This window comes from Schistocerca nitens, chromosome 3 (genome assembly GCF_023898315.1).
Source record: "Schistocerca nitens isolate TAMUIC-IGC-003100 chromosome 3, iqSchNite1.1, whole genome shotgun sequence".
Taxonomy (NCBI): Eukaryota; Metazoa; Arthropoda; class Insecta; order Orthoptera; family Acrididae; genus Schistocerca; species Schistocerca nitens.
Genome location: NC_064616.1, coordinates 754,107,258 through 754,122,901, shown reverse-complemented (window position 1 = coordinate 754,122,901; position 15,644 = coordinate 754,107,258). Strand labels below are relative to the sequence as shown.

At 43.6% G+C, this 15,644-nt stretch overlaps 1 protein-coding gene across 2 annotated transcripts in view; it reads left to right on the top strand.

Annotated features, from left to right (window-relative positions):
• The window catches only part of LOC126249749 (uncharacterized), a 535,036-nt gene that overhangs the window by 349,341 nt on the left and 170,051 nt on the right, over positions 1 to 15,644 (top strand). The gene's annotated exons all lie outside the window — the stretch shown is intronic.

Below are 15,644 nucleotides of genomic sequence, written 5' to 3'. Positions count from 1 at the left end.
AGGCTTAAGACTCTTTCTCCGTTTGCATTGGTTCTTTTATGTGTACGGAATTTTCTTGCTATTAATCTGTGTTGACGTTCCTTGCCAGTTTGTGCATTAAAGTCTTCAAGCAGTAATATTGTGTTTTTCTGGGGAATGGGATCTAGATTGCTTGACACATTTTTGGCAAAAAATTTCTCTTTGCTCCTTCTATGTTATGTTTTTCTCATTTGTTGGTGCTTTTTTATTTAAAATAGTGTAAACTTTGTTTGATGATTTAAATGCTAGTGTGGAAAGTCTTTCATTAACTAATTTAAATTCTATTACTGAGTTTAATATGTTTTGTTTAAAATGAAACCTGTTCTAAATTTCATGAAACCTGTTCCAAATTGATCTACACTCTTCATAACTCTTTTTCCCCATTTTCCCTTAAATGTCCTGAATCCTTCTGAGTCGTAACGATGTTCATCAGTAAATCTTGTATCATTTTTTCTCCTTTATGAGAAGTTTGTAAAGTTAAGGTTGCATAAATATTCCTTCGTTTATAACAACTGGTTTCGACAGACGTTTCCTTTAGAAAGTTTATCTAAGTTTAGGTTTTCCTTTTTTTGAGGGTGAATTTACATTAAAAGTGTCTACGTAATTCATGTTTCTGTGCTTGATTTTATAGGTTTGTTGTTTAAGGCAGGTTTCAGAAAGCTCAGACTCATTCTTTGCACGATGTTGTAGGCTTCCAGAACCCGAATGCCTCCTTTTCATTTCCTGAGTCAGTTTTAAATGATCAAAAGAAGAATTTCTCTGTTTAGTACATAATTAAATGAAATGCTTATTTTACCTTTCGTGAACCCCTGCGATGTCTTCAAGCAGCGGGGTTAGGGTTACCCATTCAGAAGAGTAATGAATGGATAGCTCGGCTGACTGAAATAGTAAAGAGTGGTTGTTTCAGTTAAAAAAATAAACGAAATAAAATACATGGTTCAACCGACAGAAAAACTACAGGCTGATTTCACTTGAGGAGGAAGGAGGAATAACTCAGTTAATACAAAAAAAAAAAACTTAAAGACTGTTTTCATGTATTTGATCGCATAAACTGGTTTCACTCGAAAGAAATGAATGAATAATCCAACCGATATATAAAACTACTGAATCGACTGTCTTCTTCTAATTGCTCAGATAGACTGGTTTTTCTCAAAAGAATTAATGAATAATTCAATCGATATGTAAAACTACAACCGAATGAGTCTATTGATTTCCAGCAACAGAATAAATCCATTGTTTTCATTCGATTGTTCCCATCACTAATCTTCATAAGTCGAAGCAATTACAGAAGTGACATCCACCAGCCATTTGGGCTCGTCTTCTAGACATCCTCTTCAGGACACATGTTCATTAATAATAGACATTGAAGCATTACTATCGATACAGGTTTCAAACTGTTCCCAAAACTTGTGCCACCTCTCACTGTCTTCAGAGAAGGATTTGACCTTAATAGACGGCTGCTTAATTGTCGTAGGAATGTGAACCACAGACGAGGCTGCGTCATTCGAACACAATGTCGCAGGATATTTTTTCTCATACCCTACTGGGCCTTGAAAATTGCTTATTTCGCTTGTCATGATACTCATCGCAACGAACTAAAACCGTCTGGGAGATGATTGCGTATAGTGTCGTCAAGCTGGGTGGGAAGTGACAGTTCTTCTTCCAGGCGCTCCTTGCGATATTTAATATGCTGAAGTGGTGTGTAATTTGAAGATTCTTCAGTCGCGGGTACTAAGCACGTGGTAAGTATTCTCTGGCGAGATCGTTTTCTTTTCAGACTTTGTAACTCTTCAGGAGACATTTTTGTTATTAGTTTCCAAATAATACGCTACACGCTGTTTCAAGTGAGAAAATACTGACAACGTGAAGTAACAGATGGTGACAAAGAGACTTTCTGATAGCCAGAGATGTTAGCGCCAACGGCCTGTGAAAATTGACGAAAAAATTTTTTAATTCAGTGTGCACTACTAAATGATCCTTTTGCTTCAGACAAGGCACTTCTTAGTGTACCGTATTTCTGATGGCAACAATAAGCGCTGTGGGTCGTAATAATTGTGTTCCAAGCGGTAAGAGTGCTCGACCATGGTAATAGCCTTTCGTATAATGCCTACCCTGCAGCATGCAACTGTCCGTCGTACCTTTGTACCTTTTGTGGTGTTGCAGTAGCTCCGTATACCGTTAATGACAAGAAGGCAGCAGTGTATCGCCCAATAGTAGTCCAAGTACTCCCTTTCCCGGGTTTCTGCACCAGAAACTTTTGCGGACGAGTCTTGAATACAAGGTAGTACAAGACCGATCACATGCACCACGGTGTTTATTAACTTAGCTATATCAACATGACAACAGCGATATTACGTAAATAAAAGTGCAAAGAGAAAATACTCATGACAGTGATGTTCAGTATCGCTGATCTTCCACACAAGTATCGGTCGAACGACAGTTTTGTAAGCTGCCTCATATGTGGGTGGACTACATTTCCTGAGGAGTCTTCCAATGAATGTCAGTCTGGCATCTGCCTTACCTGTGAGTAGTTCCACTTCCCAACGCTCCGTACGCATACTCCTAGTTGTTTTATGGATGTGACAGCTTCCAGAGATTGTTCTGCAGTCACGTAATCATATACACTCCTGGAAATTGAAATAAGAACACCGTGAATTCATTGTCCCAGGAAGGGGAAACTTTATTGACACATTCCTGGGGTCAGATACATCACATGATCACACTGACAGAACCACAGGCACATAGACACAGGCAACAGAGCATGCACAATGTCGGCACTAGCACAGTGTATATCCACCTTTCGCAGCAATGCAGGCTGCTATTCTCCCATGGAGACGATCGTAGAGATGCTGGATGTAGTCCTGTGGAACGGCTTGCCATGCCATGTCCACCTGGCGCCTCAGTTGGACCAGCGTTCGTGCTGGACGTGCAGACCGCGTGAGACGACGCTTCATCCAGTCCCAAACATGCTCAATGGGGGACAGATCCGGAGATCTTGCTGGCCAGGGTAGTTGACTTACACCTTCTAGAGCACGTTGGGTGGCACGGGATACATGCGGACGTGCATTGTCCTTTTGGAACAGCAAGTTCCCTTGCCGGTCTAGGAATGGTAGAACGATGGGTTCGATGACGGTTTGGATGTACCGTGCACTATTCAGTGTCCCCTCGACGATCACCAGTGGTGTACGGCCAGTGTAGGAGATCGCTCCCCACACCATGATGCCGGGTGTTGGCCCTGTGTGCCTCGGTCGTATGCAGTCCTGATTGTGGCGCTCACCTGCACGGCGCCAAACACGCATACGACCATCATTGGCACCAAGGCAGAAGCGACTCTCATCGCTGAAGACGACACGTCTCCATTCGTCCCTCCATTCACGCCTGTCGCGACACCACTGGAGGCGGGCTGCACGATGTTGGGGCGTGAGCGGAAGACGGCCTAACGGTGTGCGGGACCGTAGCCCAGCTTCATGGAGACGGTTGCGAATGGTCCTCGCCGATACCCCAGGAGCAACAGTGTCCCTAATTTGCTGGGAAGTGGCGGTGCGGTCCCCTACGGCACTGCGTAGGATCCTACGGTCTTGGCGTGCATCCGTGCGTCGCTGCGGTCCGGTCCCAGGTCGACGGGCACGTGCACCTTCCGCCGACCACTGGCGACAACATCGATGTACTGTGGAGACCTCACGCCCCACGTGTTGAGCAATTCGGCGGTACGTCCACCCAGCTTCCCGCATGCCCACTATACGCCCTCGCTCAAAGTCCGTCAACTGCACATACGGTTCACGTCCACGCTGTCGCGGCATGCTACCAGTGTTAATGACTGCGATGGAGCTCCGTATGCCACGGCAAACTGGCTGACACTGACGGCGGCGGTGCACAAATGCTGCGCAGCTAGCGCCATTCGACGGCCAACACCGCGGTTCCTGGTGTCCGCTGTGCCGTGCGTGTGATCATTGCTTGTACAGCCCTCTCGCAGTGTCCGGAGCAAGTATGGTGGGTCTGACACACCGGTGTCAATGTGTTCTTTTTTCCATTTCCAGGAGTGTATTAATGATTTTTTTCTACCTATTTATGCGCATTACGTTATATTCGTTTGAGTTCATCTTCAATTTGTCCTACACCAATTGTCAATCCTTTTCAAGTCTTCCTGCAGTTCGCTACAATTCTCCAGGTGTGCGATTTGTTTGTATACAACAGCATTGTCAAAAAATGGTTCAAATGGCTCTGAGCACTATGGGACTTAACATCTAAGGTCATCAGTCCCCTAGAACTTAGAACTACTTAAACCTAACCAACCAAAAGACATCACACACATCCATGCCCGAGGCAGTATTCGAACCTGCGACCGTAGCAGCTGCACGGTTCCGGACTGAAGCGCCGAGAACCGCTCGGCCACCGGGCCGGCACAACAGCATTGTCCTCATGGAACTTCCGACAATAGCCACTATGCTCTTTATATACAGGTTGTAACGGGTATAAGTGCTGATATTTTTATATGTGGTGTCGTAATATGTACACAAATCACTTGTTTCTTTTTTTCTCTGCGTCGAACAGTTTTCTGCAAGTACTTTACATAATTTACTACTTGATGTTTTCTGCGCTGACCTAACTACATCGTTAAGTGGGCTGCGCCTGTCAGTATAGACTAACCGTTTTCTGTCCTGCTGCCCAGGGGAAAATCAGCATTAATACACACATCAAAAAACCTCGGTTCCGATAGTTCCTGAACCCGTACAGAAAATTCAATAGAGGTGAACATATACATCATTTCCGCCCTCTTTATTGCTCACAAAAACCACACATTGCATCTAGTACCACCATACAGCGACACCTTCAGAGGTGGTGGTCCAGATTGCTGTCCACACCGGTACCTCTAATACCCAGTAGCACGTCCTCTTGCATTGATGCATGCCTGTATTCATCGTGCCATACTATCCACAAGTTCATCTAGGCACTGTTGGCCCAGATTGTCTAACTCCTCAACGGCGATTCGGCATAGATCCCTCAGGGTGGTTGGTGGGTCACGTCATCTATAAACCGCCCTTTTCAATCTATCCCAGGCATGTTCGATAGGGTTCATGTCTGGAGAACACGCTGACCACTCTAGTCGAGCGACGTCATTATCCTGAATGAAGTCATTCACAAGATGTGCACGATGGGGTCGCGAATTGTCGTCCATGAAGACGGATGCCTCGCCAATATGCTGGCGATATGGTTGCACTATCGGTCGGAGGATGGTATTCACGTATCGTACAGCCGTTACGGCGCCTTCCATGACTACCAACGGCCTACGTCGGCCCCACATAATGCCTTCCCAAAATAACAGGAAACCTCCACCTGGCTGCACTCGCTAGACAGTGTGTCTAAGGCGTTCAGCCTGACCGGGTTGCCTCCAAACACGTCTCCGACGATTGTCTGGTTGAAGGCATATGCGACACTCATCGGTGAAGAGAACGTGATGGCAATCCTGAGCGGTCCATTCGGCATGTTGTTGGGTCCATCTGTACTCCCCTGCATGGTGTTGTGGTTGCAAAGATGGACCTCGCCATGGATGCCGGGAGTGAATTTGCGCTTCATCCAGCCTATTGCGCACAATCTGAGTCGTAACACGACGTCCTGTGGCTGTACGAATAGCATTATTCAACATGGGGGCGTTGCTGTCAGGTTTCCTCCGAGTCATAATCCGTAGGTAGCGGTCATCCACTGCAGTAGTAGCCCGTGGGCGGCCTGAGCGAGGCATGTCATCGACGGTTCCTGTCTCTCTCTGTATCTCTTCCATGTCCTAACAACATGGCTTTGGCCGGCCGAAGTGTCCGTGCGGTTAAAGGCGCTGCAGTCTGGAACCGCAAGACCGCTACGGTCGCAGGTTCGAATCCTGCCTCGGGCATGGATGTTTGTGATGTCCTTAGGTTAGTTAGGTTTAACTAGTTCTAAGTCCTAGGGGACTAATGACCTCAGAAGTCGAGTCCCATAGTGCTCAGAGCCATTTGAACCATTTGAACATCGCTTTGGTTCACTCCGAGACGCCTGGACACTTCCCTTGTTGAGAGACCTTCCTGGGACAAAGTAACAGTGTAGACGCGCTAGAACCGCGGTATTGACCGTCTTGGCATGGTTGAACTACAGACAACAAGAGCCGTTTACCTCCTTCCTGGTGGAATGACTGCAACTGATCGGCTGTCGGAACCCCTCCGTCTAATAGGCGCTGCTCATGCGTGGTTGTGTACATCTTTGAGCGGGTTTAGTGACATCTCTGAACAGTCAAAGGGACTGTGTCTGTGATACAATATCCACAGTCAACGCCTATCTTTAGGAGTTCTGGGAACTGGGGTGATGCAAAACTCTTTTTGATGTGTGTAGTTTGCTCTAAACACGTGTACTTGGAGGTACAACCCACCCTAAAAGCATACAACTTGTAATAGCTATAATTATTAATCTGCAAATTACGTAAATACTGATGTAATGTTCTTCAGTACACCGTCCTCCGTCACCAGCAGAAACATTTGCACTTCCACCCGTTATATTCTGTATATTGTGAAAATTAATCGCCCTTTAAGACTCTCTTGTGAAGTTATTTTTACGTCTGAACATTCCTCTCCTTTGAGAATGACGGGCTGTGGTCTGTTTGCTAGAAACTCTTCATTCCAACGACACAATGAGTCTGATATTCCGTACACTCGTATTTTGTTCATTAGGCGGCAGTGAGGAATTGGATCGAATGCCTTCTGGAAGTCAAGGAACACAGCATCAACGTGGGCACCAGTATCTGCTGCTTATCAGGTGTCATCGACGAACATAGCGAGCATGGTTTCACATTGAAATTCTACATACACGTCTCACTAAGTACAAAACGATTTGCTCAGTTTTGTAGATCTCTAATCCAAGAGGCAATTACAAAATATGTCGATATTATTTACAGCAATTATTCTTTTTTTGTCTGTCCCAGTAAATACTTGTATTAAACGAAGAAAACATTCTTTCTGATATAACCCGCTCATTTCTTATAACTTAATTAGTAATTACGAACAGGTATTTATTACTTTCTCTAATTATAACATTTTAAATTACAGTACATCCTTGAAGGGTACGAGAGTTTATCTTAGTCCCCACACCCTGAAAGTTATCGTATGTGGTCTAAAGGAATTATAGCCCGTTGTTGATAGTAGGTATACATTCCCCCGATGATCTGAAATTTTTTACATGGACATTGTCGAGAAATTCATAGCTATCAGTGAGGAGAAAACTCCACACTGCGTTTACGTACACAGTTCATCTCCTGTATTCATTCAGAAGACGACTACTTTGCATGCCAATGTTGTTCTACGCCTGCAACTGTGGATATAAGTTACTCCACAATCTACTGTGCGGTGAATGGAGAGCGTGCTTCAAACCAAGATTAACCACTTTTTTTAGTGTTGCATTAATACATAGAGTGAGGGGAAAAATTACTGTCTGTCTGGCTCGCTGCACACTTTAGTCTGTCTTATCTCGTTCTCATGATCTCTACTAGTGATACACAGCGGAAGCGTAGAGTTCCTGCACACTTCTCCTTGAATACAGGTTTTCTAAATTTACTCAACAGCATTTCACGAAAAGTGTCGACTTCTTCCAGAGATCCCATCTTATTTCCCTGACCATCTCTGTTGCATTTCCGTACGGGCTGCATTAGGATCCTAGCAACGTGGCTGTGAATTCTTTCCATTGCTACTGTCATGCCTACTTGACGCTGGAGCAGTACTTAAGAACTGGTCGAACCAACGTCTTGTACGCCATTTCTTTCGTAGATTCACCGCACATTCCAGAATTCTTCCTGCAAATTTAAACCTTGAGTCCGCCCTCTCTACCACTTCGAAACTTCTGTTTTATAACCTATCATAGTAATACCCCTGAATATTTCAACAATGTGAGAGGCTCCTGAAATTCAACTCCAATTTTGCAATAGGATATTTTAAGGTTCTTTATTGTTGTTGTGGGCATTGCCCTCCATTTACCTTCATTTAAAAAGATTAGTGTTTATAGCAATACAGTTCATTTGTTAGTTTGTGCGTGACTGACACAGTGGTGAAAAATGAAATGATAGTATGGCATTGACGGCCGGGAACCCTTACGTACGAAAGTTCGTCCGCCGAGTTGAAAGTCTTTTCAGTTGACGCCAGACTGGACGACTCGCGTATCGATGATGATGAAATGGTGATGAGGATAACACAATACCTAGTCTCCGAGTGGTGCAAATCTCTGACCCGGCCGGGAATCGAGCTGGGCCCGCTGCATGGCAGATAGAGGCGCTGACCACTCACCTAATGAGGCGAAAAACATTGCGGTACCGCGCGTCTGCGTGCGTTACTTCATAATTTGTTTGTGTTATCTTTTCAGTACAGTTAATTCAATTGTTAAGTCGTGTGTAGAAGGAAAACAGTTTATAGACAATTACACGAACGAGAAAAATAATTGCAACACCAAAATGTTGTCGTACGACATAAATGCAAGTTCGTAGGCGTGTTTCTACAGCTTAAAGATGATGTCTATTTAGATTTCGTACCAATCAAATGGTTCTGAGCACTATGGGACTTAACATCTATGGTCATCAGTCCCCTAGAACTTAGAACTACTTAAACCTAACTAACCTAAGGACATCACACAACACCCAGCCATCACGAGGCAGAGAAAATCCCTGACCCTACCGGGAATCGAACCCGGGAACCCGGGCGTGGGAAGCGAGAACGCTACCGCACGACCACGAGATGCGGGCTCGTACCAATCGCTTAACACTGGGCTAGTAGCGCCACTATGAGTGAGGATGCAAATCAGGTTTGCTTTAAACACACGCTGTAACGGTCGTGAGCGTTAGTTACCTTCGAGATTGGACAAGCTAAGATGATGTTAGTCAAGAATGCCTTTAACACGAAAAAGACGCCATTATCAAAGCCTCACTAACTCTGAACGAGGTCGTATAACACGGTTACGAGAAGCTGGATGTTCGTTCTGTGATATGCAGAAAGACTTGTCAGGAATGCAGCCACTGTACTGACTGCTGGTAGCGGTGATCACGAGAATGTATGGTCGCAATAAGTCTGGACTCCGAACGGCCACGTGGCGCTACAGGAACGGAAGCCCATCGCGATAGGCGTATGGCTCTGGCGTATCGTACTGCAACTGCAGCAGCAATCTGAACAGCAGTTGGCACCACAATGACACAATGAACTGTTAGAAGTCGCCTACGTCTCGGACAGCTTCAAGACAGACGAATTGTAGCGTGCATTCCATTGACCCCAAACCAACGCCGTTTGTGACTTCAGTGGTGTCAAGCATGAGCTCATTGAATGGTAAACTGGAGGTCTGTTGTGTTTTGTGATGAAAGATGGTTCTGCCTCAGTACCAGTGATGGCCGTGTGTTTATTACACGCAAGGCAGGTGAGGGCCTGCAATCAGTCTGTGTGCATACTAGAAACACTGGGGTATGATTTCATAAGACAGCAGGAGCACTCTCTGGTTATCCTACGCACCCTGACTTCAAATTTGTACGTCAGTCTGGTGATTCGACCTTTTGTGCTGCCATTCATGAAGAGCATTCCAGGGCGTTATTTCCAACAGGATAACGGTCGCCCATATACCGTTGTTGTAAGCCAACACGCTCTATAGGGTGTCGACATGTTGACTTGCCCTGCTCGTTCATTAAATCTGTCTCCAATCGAGCACATGTGGGACATTATCGGGCGCCAACTCCAGCGTCATCCACAAACAGCATTGGTCGTCCTTGTACTGAACGAGTAAGTGTAACTTATTCGCTCAGTACAAGAGGCATGAAAGTCCATCCCACAAACTAACGTGTGGCAGCTGTACAACACAATGCATGCACATCTGCATGCTTGCATTCTTCGTTCTGGCGCTTAGACTGGTTATTAATGTATCAGCATTTCACATTTGCAATGGCTTATCTCGGACTTACATTAACCTGTAGTCTTGCAGTGTTAATCACTCGAATATGTTATCTAGGCAAATTCCCGAAATTTCATTACTCTACATTAATTATATTTGTGTGTTCCGATTTCTTTTCCGTCTGTGTACGCTACACTTTGCATTGGCACACGCTTTAACTCATTAACGGAGCTGTAAAGAGAAGACAATAACAAACAGATAAACAAACAAACACACACACAAACAGAGAGAGAAAAAGAGAGAGAGAGAGAGAGAGAGAGAGAGAGAACAACGTTCATATTTGGCGCCAAACCGAGATGGGACCAAGCGCACATCGACAGGGACTGGGCACACTCAGAAGCAACATAAACACTTAGTCCTGTAAAGTGAAAAAGTGTTACTTGTGTGTGAAGTTCGCAAAACCATACATTTTGTTTTTGAGTCCATTGCACCAACAGAAGAGAATGCAGCTCTAAGCAGATATTTCGAAACTAACTATAATTAATCGCGAAAGCAGATTTCAGATATTTTCGCACAACAGAATTACACATATAGATAAAGTGATTTTTAACTCGCCAACCAAATTCACAGTTACATCATTTAATTCCACCTGGAAAGCTACCAGTATACAGCAATGCACAGAGTGTCCTACATATCCCAACAATTTAGAAAGATTAAGAATTTGGCAACAACAGACAAAAGCTATTTTAGGCCATATTTTCGTTAGAATAATCATTACAGTCCGCAGCTCGTAGTCGTGCGGTAGCGTTCTCGCTTCCCACGCCCGGGTTCCCGGGTTCGATTCCCGGCGGGGTCAGGGATTTTCTCTGCCTTGTGATGACTGGGTGTTGTGTGCTGTCCTTAGGTTAGTTAGGTTTAAGTAGTTCTAAGTTCTAGGGGACTGATGACCATAGATGTTAAGTCCCATAGTGCTCAGAGCCAATAATCATTACTTAAGAAGTGTTTACATTTTACAGAACCGAATAAAGGGTATTCACTGACGATGGGCCGGCCGAAGTGGCCGAGCGGTTCTAGGCGCATCAGTCTGGAATCACGCGACCGTTACGGTCGCAGGTTAGAATCCTGCCTCGGGCATGCATGTGTGTGATGTCCTTAAGTTAGTTAGGTTTAAGTAATTCTAAGTTCTAGGGGACTGATGACCTCAGATGTTAAGTCCAATAGTGTTCAGAGCCATTTTTGAACTGACGATGGCTTAAACGTGCTGGAACATTTTTAGGCTTATGTAAAGAAGAAAGGTTGTTTCCATTACAGGTTAATTTGAAATCCAGCAGTTTTGTCTCTCATTAACAAATGATGACTAATGAGAGTTACTCTGTATAAATAAAGATGTAAATGTTCGTTTGTTCAAAATCGTGAATATCCGAAATTTCTTCACCGCCTGCTTTGCAGTTTTGTCCCAACGTTGCATTGGAATTTGCGTGCCCTTTTATATGCTTACCGGAGGGTCACATGTAGTATATAAATATGTATCTGTTAATCATAAGGGAAATATTCATAAAAATGTAAATGTTCATTTGTTCAAAGTCTTAAATCTCCGAAAATTCTTCATCGATTGCTTCGAAGTTTTGACACAACTTTGTATTCGAATATGTGCGTTTTTTAATATATCTATTTTTAATATATGTAACATACAAATAAATATGTGATATATAAAGGGGAGACGTTATGACCAAAAATGTCGAAAACTTCTTGACCGATTTACTTCAAATTTTTATACAGTACTCTAATGAACATTCGGACGGACATAGGTGATATATTTTTAATACATAAATATATATGTAATATATAAATGGGAAATATTGTTACCAAAAATCTAGAAAATATTCGACCCATTTACTTCAAATTTTACACGCTACTTTAATAAAAGTTTGGGCGCATGTAGGCTGGATAAAAGTTAAACGTTGTTAGCAACCAGGAAAGTTGTATTTATGGCTTATCGGCTTATTATTAGAATACAGTAGAGCCCCGGTAATTCGAACCATGTCCGCAGCTCGTGGACGTGCGGTAGCGTTCTCGCTTCCCACGCCCGGGTTCCCGGGTTCGATTCCCGGCGGGGTCAGGGATTTTCTCTGCCTCGTGATGACTGGGTGTTGTGTGCTGTCCTTAGGTTAGTTAGGTTTAAGTAGTTCTAAGTTCTAGGGGACTGATGACCATAGATGTGAAGTCCCATAGTGCTCAGAGCCATTTGAATTCGAACCACGATATTTCGAGGTTCCGTGTAATTCGAGCTGGTCTTAAAGAAAATTAAAATATTAAATAAAACTAGAGTAAAGTCCCTCTTTCATACGTTGTCCGAATGTACGTTTTACGCACTGTCGAGTGTTACATCTTTCAGTTTTCCATGTACAGTACTGCCCCATTTAGAATTTTCGTTCATAATGCACCGAAAGAACCTTGGCCTCAGACTGTTAATGCATTTCTATTACAGCTGGACAGATATCATTAGGTTTCGCTGAGTGCGCTTACTCTTCCTTTGTCGACCGTTCCCTAATTGGGACCGCCTGACAATCAGTTGTACAGTGTATATCTTCCTTACTGTTACCCCTATTGATGTGCATACGCAGCAACTGTGGTCATTAAAATATAGTACACCTAAGTAACAACACAGTACACATTTTACAACATTGGCTGACCATTGTTGTATGTACTGGAGTTGTTTGTGTAGTAAAATCTGTACTGTAGCGAGCCCACCTGTGTCGTTAATTTTAAAGTATTGTATGTATGCACAGTGCACAGCTCATATGTAACTGTGTGTTTCTTGATGTTTTAATTCATACGTTACAGTGAGCAGTAGGAGTCAGAGAAAGTTTGTGCCGCTGAATGTGAAACTGGAGGCTTTGAAAAGGCAAGACAAAGCTGAGACATTAAGAAAATTTGCTGCTGAGTTTAAATTGGTGAGGCGACAGTTGGAGATTGGTGTAGAAACAGGGACAAAACTGAGAAGTTTTCATCAACCAAGTGTTCTATTTCGTCATTTGAACGGAAGTCAGCGAAGAATTCTGAGAATAGGAAAACTAGTGAAGCTTTGTTCGTTTGGTTTACTCAAGAAAGACAAAAAGAAATCCAATTTCAAGGCCTATTCTGCAAGAAAAAGCTGTTTATTTTTTTTTTTTGTTTTTTTTTTTAATGAGTTAAGGGAAGGTTAGGACGATTTTACTGCAAGTTCATGATACAGCGTAAGGTAGTTTGAAATTTGAGGTGAAAAACTTTCTGCAGTTTTCATACTGTTAGACGATTTTGTGAGAAATTAAAAAAAAATTATACAAGAAGAAAATCGTACTCCTGATCAACTGTATAACGGTGATGAAGGAGGCCTAAATAATAAAATGCTTCCATCTAAAACTCTAGCCTCAAAAGTAAAAAAGGCTGCCCCGGGTTACAAAAAACGTAAAGAGAGGTTAACAGTTCTTGCTGCATCGAATGCAAGTGGAGACCACAAACTGGAGATGCTGGTAATAGCGAAGTCTGCTAAGCCTAAAGCTTTAAAAAATATCGCTGCTTCTGCACTGCCTGTTACAAATGTTCAACAAAAATCTGCTTCGATGGATAAAAATATTCTTAAGAAGTGGTTTTTCGAAATTTTGTTCCAGAGACCAAACGAAAGCGTGCTTGCCTTCCAAAGCAATCTTAAAGCGTAACAACGCAGGTTCACACACCGATGAGGAAAAATTACAATGTGACGGTATTTGCGCATTGTTCTTACCCCTAAACGTGACGAGTTCAATACAGCCTATGGACTGAGGTGTTTTACAGTGCTTGAAAAAGAATGGTATTTTCATCTTTTGCCCCTGACGCTTCTACAAACAACAGAAGGTGAAGGAATAGTTTTAAAAAATCTGAAAACAAACTACGATAAAAGACCTAATTTACTGGATAGCCGTTTCATAGTCTGTAATAAAGGCGGAGACACTATAAAAGTCTTGGAACACGATTTTACGCAACGAAACGGATACCTTCAGTACAGACGAAGATGACCTACCGTTGGCAGAACTGACGAAAATGTTTGCTTGATGTGAAAATGCGAGTGCGAGTGGTGTTTCAGAATGGATGAACAGTTTGAAGTGACCAATCTTGCAATTGTTGAAATGGTTAGTGAACCCGCTAAAGACCGTGACGGCGAGGAATTGCCTCAAGAAATTTTACCAGTGATCACTCACACCGAGGGTTTGGCAGCGCTAGATGTAGCATTGCGTTTTATCGAGCAGCAAGCGGAAGCCCCTCCAACTGACACCATTCTTCTTATATGATGGCGCGACATTACTGCTAAAAGCGATATTCTATTTTAAAACAAAGGACTATGGAAAATTTCTCTAAAATGCAACTAATATTTTTTGTAACTTGAAAATGTGGGCCCATATATGTAAATACAACGCAGGTTTGTTTTATACTGTTTTTTATTCATTTTTAATCATTATTGTGCTCATTAAAAATTTATTCATGATTTACAAATTGATTTAGTGTCTTTTCGGTATTATCCGAGGTTTTTTTAAATTTGAGATAGCGCCAGCCCCAATTAGCTCGAATTACCGAGGCTCTACTTTACTACCAAAGAATCAGAATTTGCAATAATAACAAACAAGATTCAAGGTCAGGGAGAAGGGGAGGAGGGGAGAGGAGATGGACAGAGATATGGGAGGAAATGGACATAGAAAGCGAAACGGAGGGGATGGACAGAGAGAGGGGGCAGGAGGAGATGGAAAGAGTGGAGAGGAGAAGGTGGACAAAGAAAGGGTGGAGGAGATGATGTACAGGGAAAGGTGGAGAGAGGACAGGAGAAGATGGAAGGAAAGGGGAAGGAAATATGGACAGAGAGAGTGGGAAGAGGTGATGGACAGAGAAAGGCTGGCTCTGAGTACTATGGGACTTTACATCTATGGTCATCAGTCCCCTAGAACTTAGAACTACTTAAACCTAACCAACCTAAGGACATCACACAACACCCAGTCATTACGAGGCAGAGAAAATCCCTGACCCCGCCGGGAATCGAACCCGGGAACCCGGGCGCTTAAACAGAGAAAGGGGTAGAGAGGACAGGAGAAGATGGAAAGAGAGGGAAATGAAAAGATGTACAGAAAGAGGGAGAGGAGGTGATGGACGGAGAAAGGTGGAGAGAGGACAGGAGAAGATGGAAAGAGAGGGAAAGGAAAAGATGTACAGAGAGAGGGGGAGGAGGTGATGGACGGAGAAAGGGGGAGAGAGGACAGGATAAGATGGAAAGAAAGGGGAAGGAAAGATGGACAAAGAGAGGGGGAGGAGATGGTGGACGGAGAAAGGGGGAGAGAGGACAAGAGAAGATGGAAAGGAAGGGGAAGGAAAGATGGACAGAGGGAGGGGGAGGAGGTGATGGATGGAGAAAGGGGGAGAGAGGACAGGAGAAGATGGAAAGAAAGGGGAAGGAAAGATGGACAGAGAGAGAGGGAGGAGATGATGGACAGAAAGATGAGGAAGGAGGAGGAGATGGACAAAGAGAGGGGGAGGTGGAAATGGACAGAGACAGGGGGAGAAGGAGATTAGGACTTTTATCCAGTTCCCATACATATTATAAACGAGTAAATACAACGCAGGTTTGTTTTATACTGTTTTTTATTCATTTTTAATCATTATTGTGCTCATTAAAAACAGAGGACAAGAGAAGGGGAGGAGGGGAGAGGAGATGGACAGAGATATGGGAGGAAATGGACATAGAAAGCGAA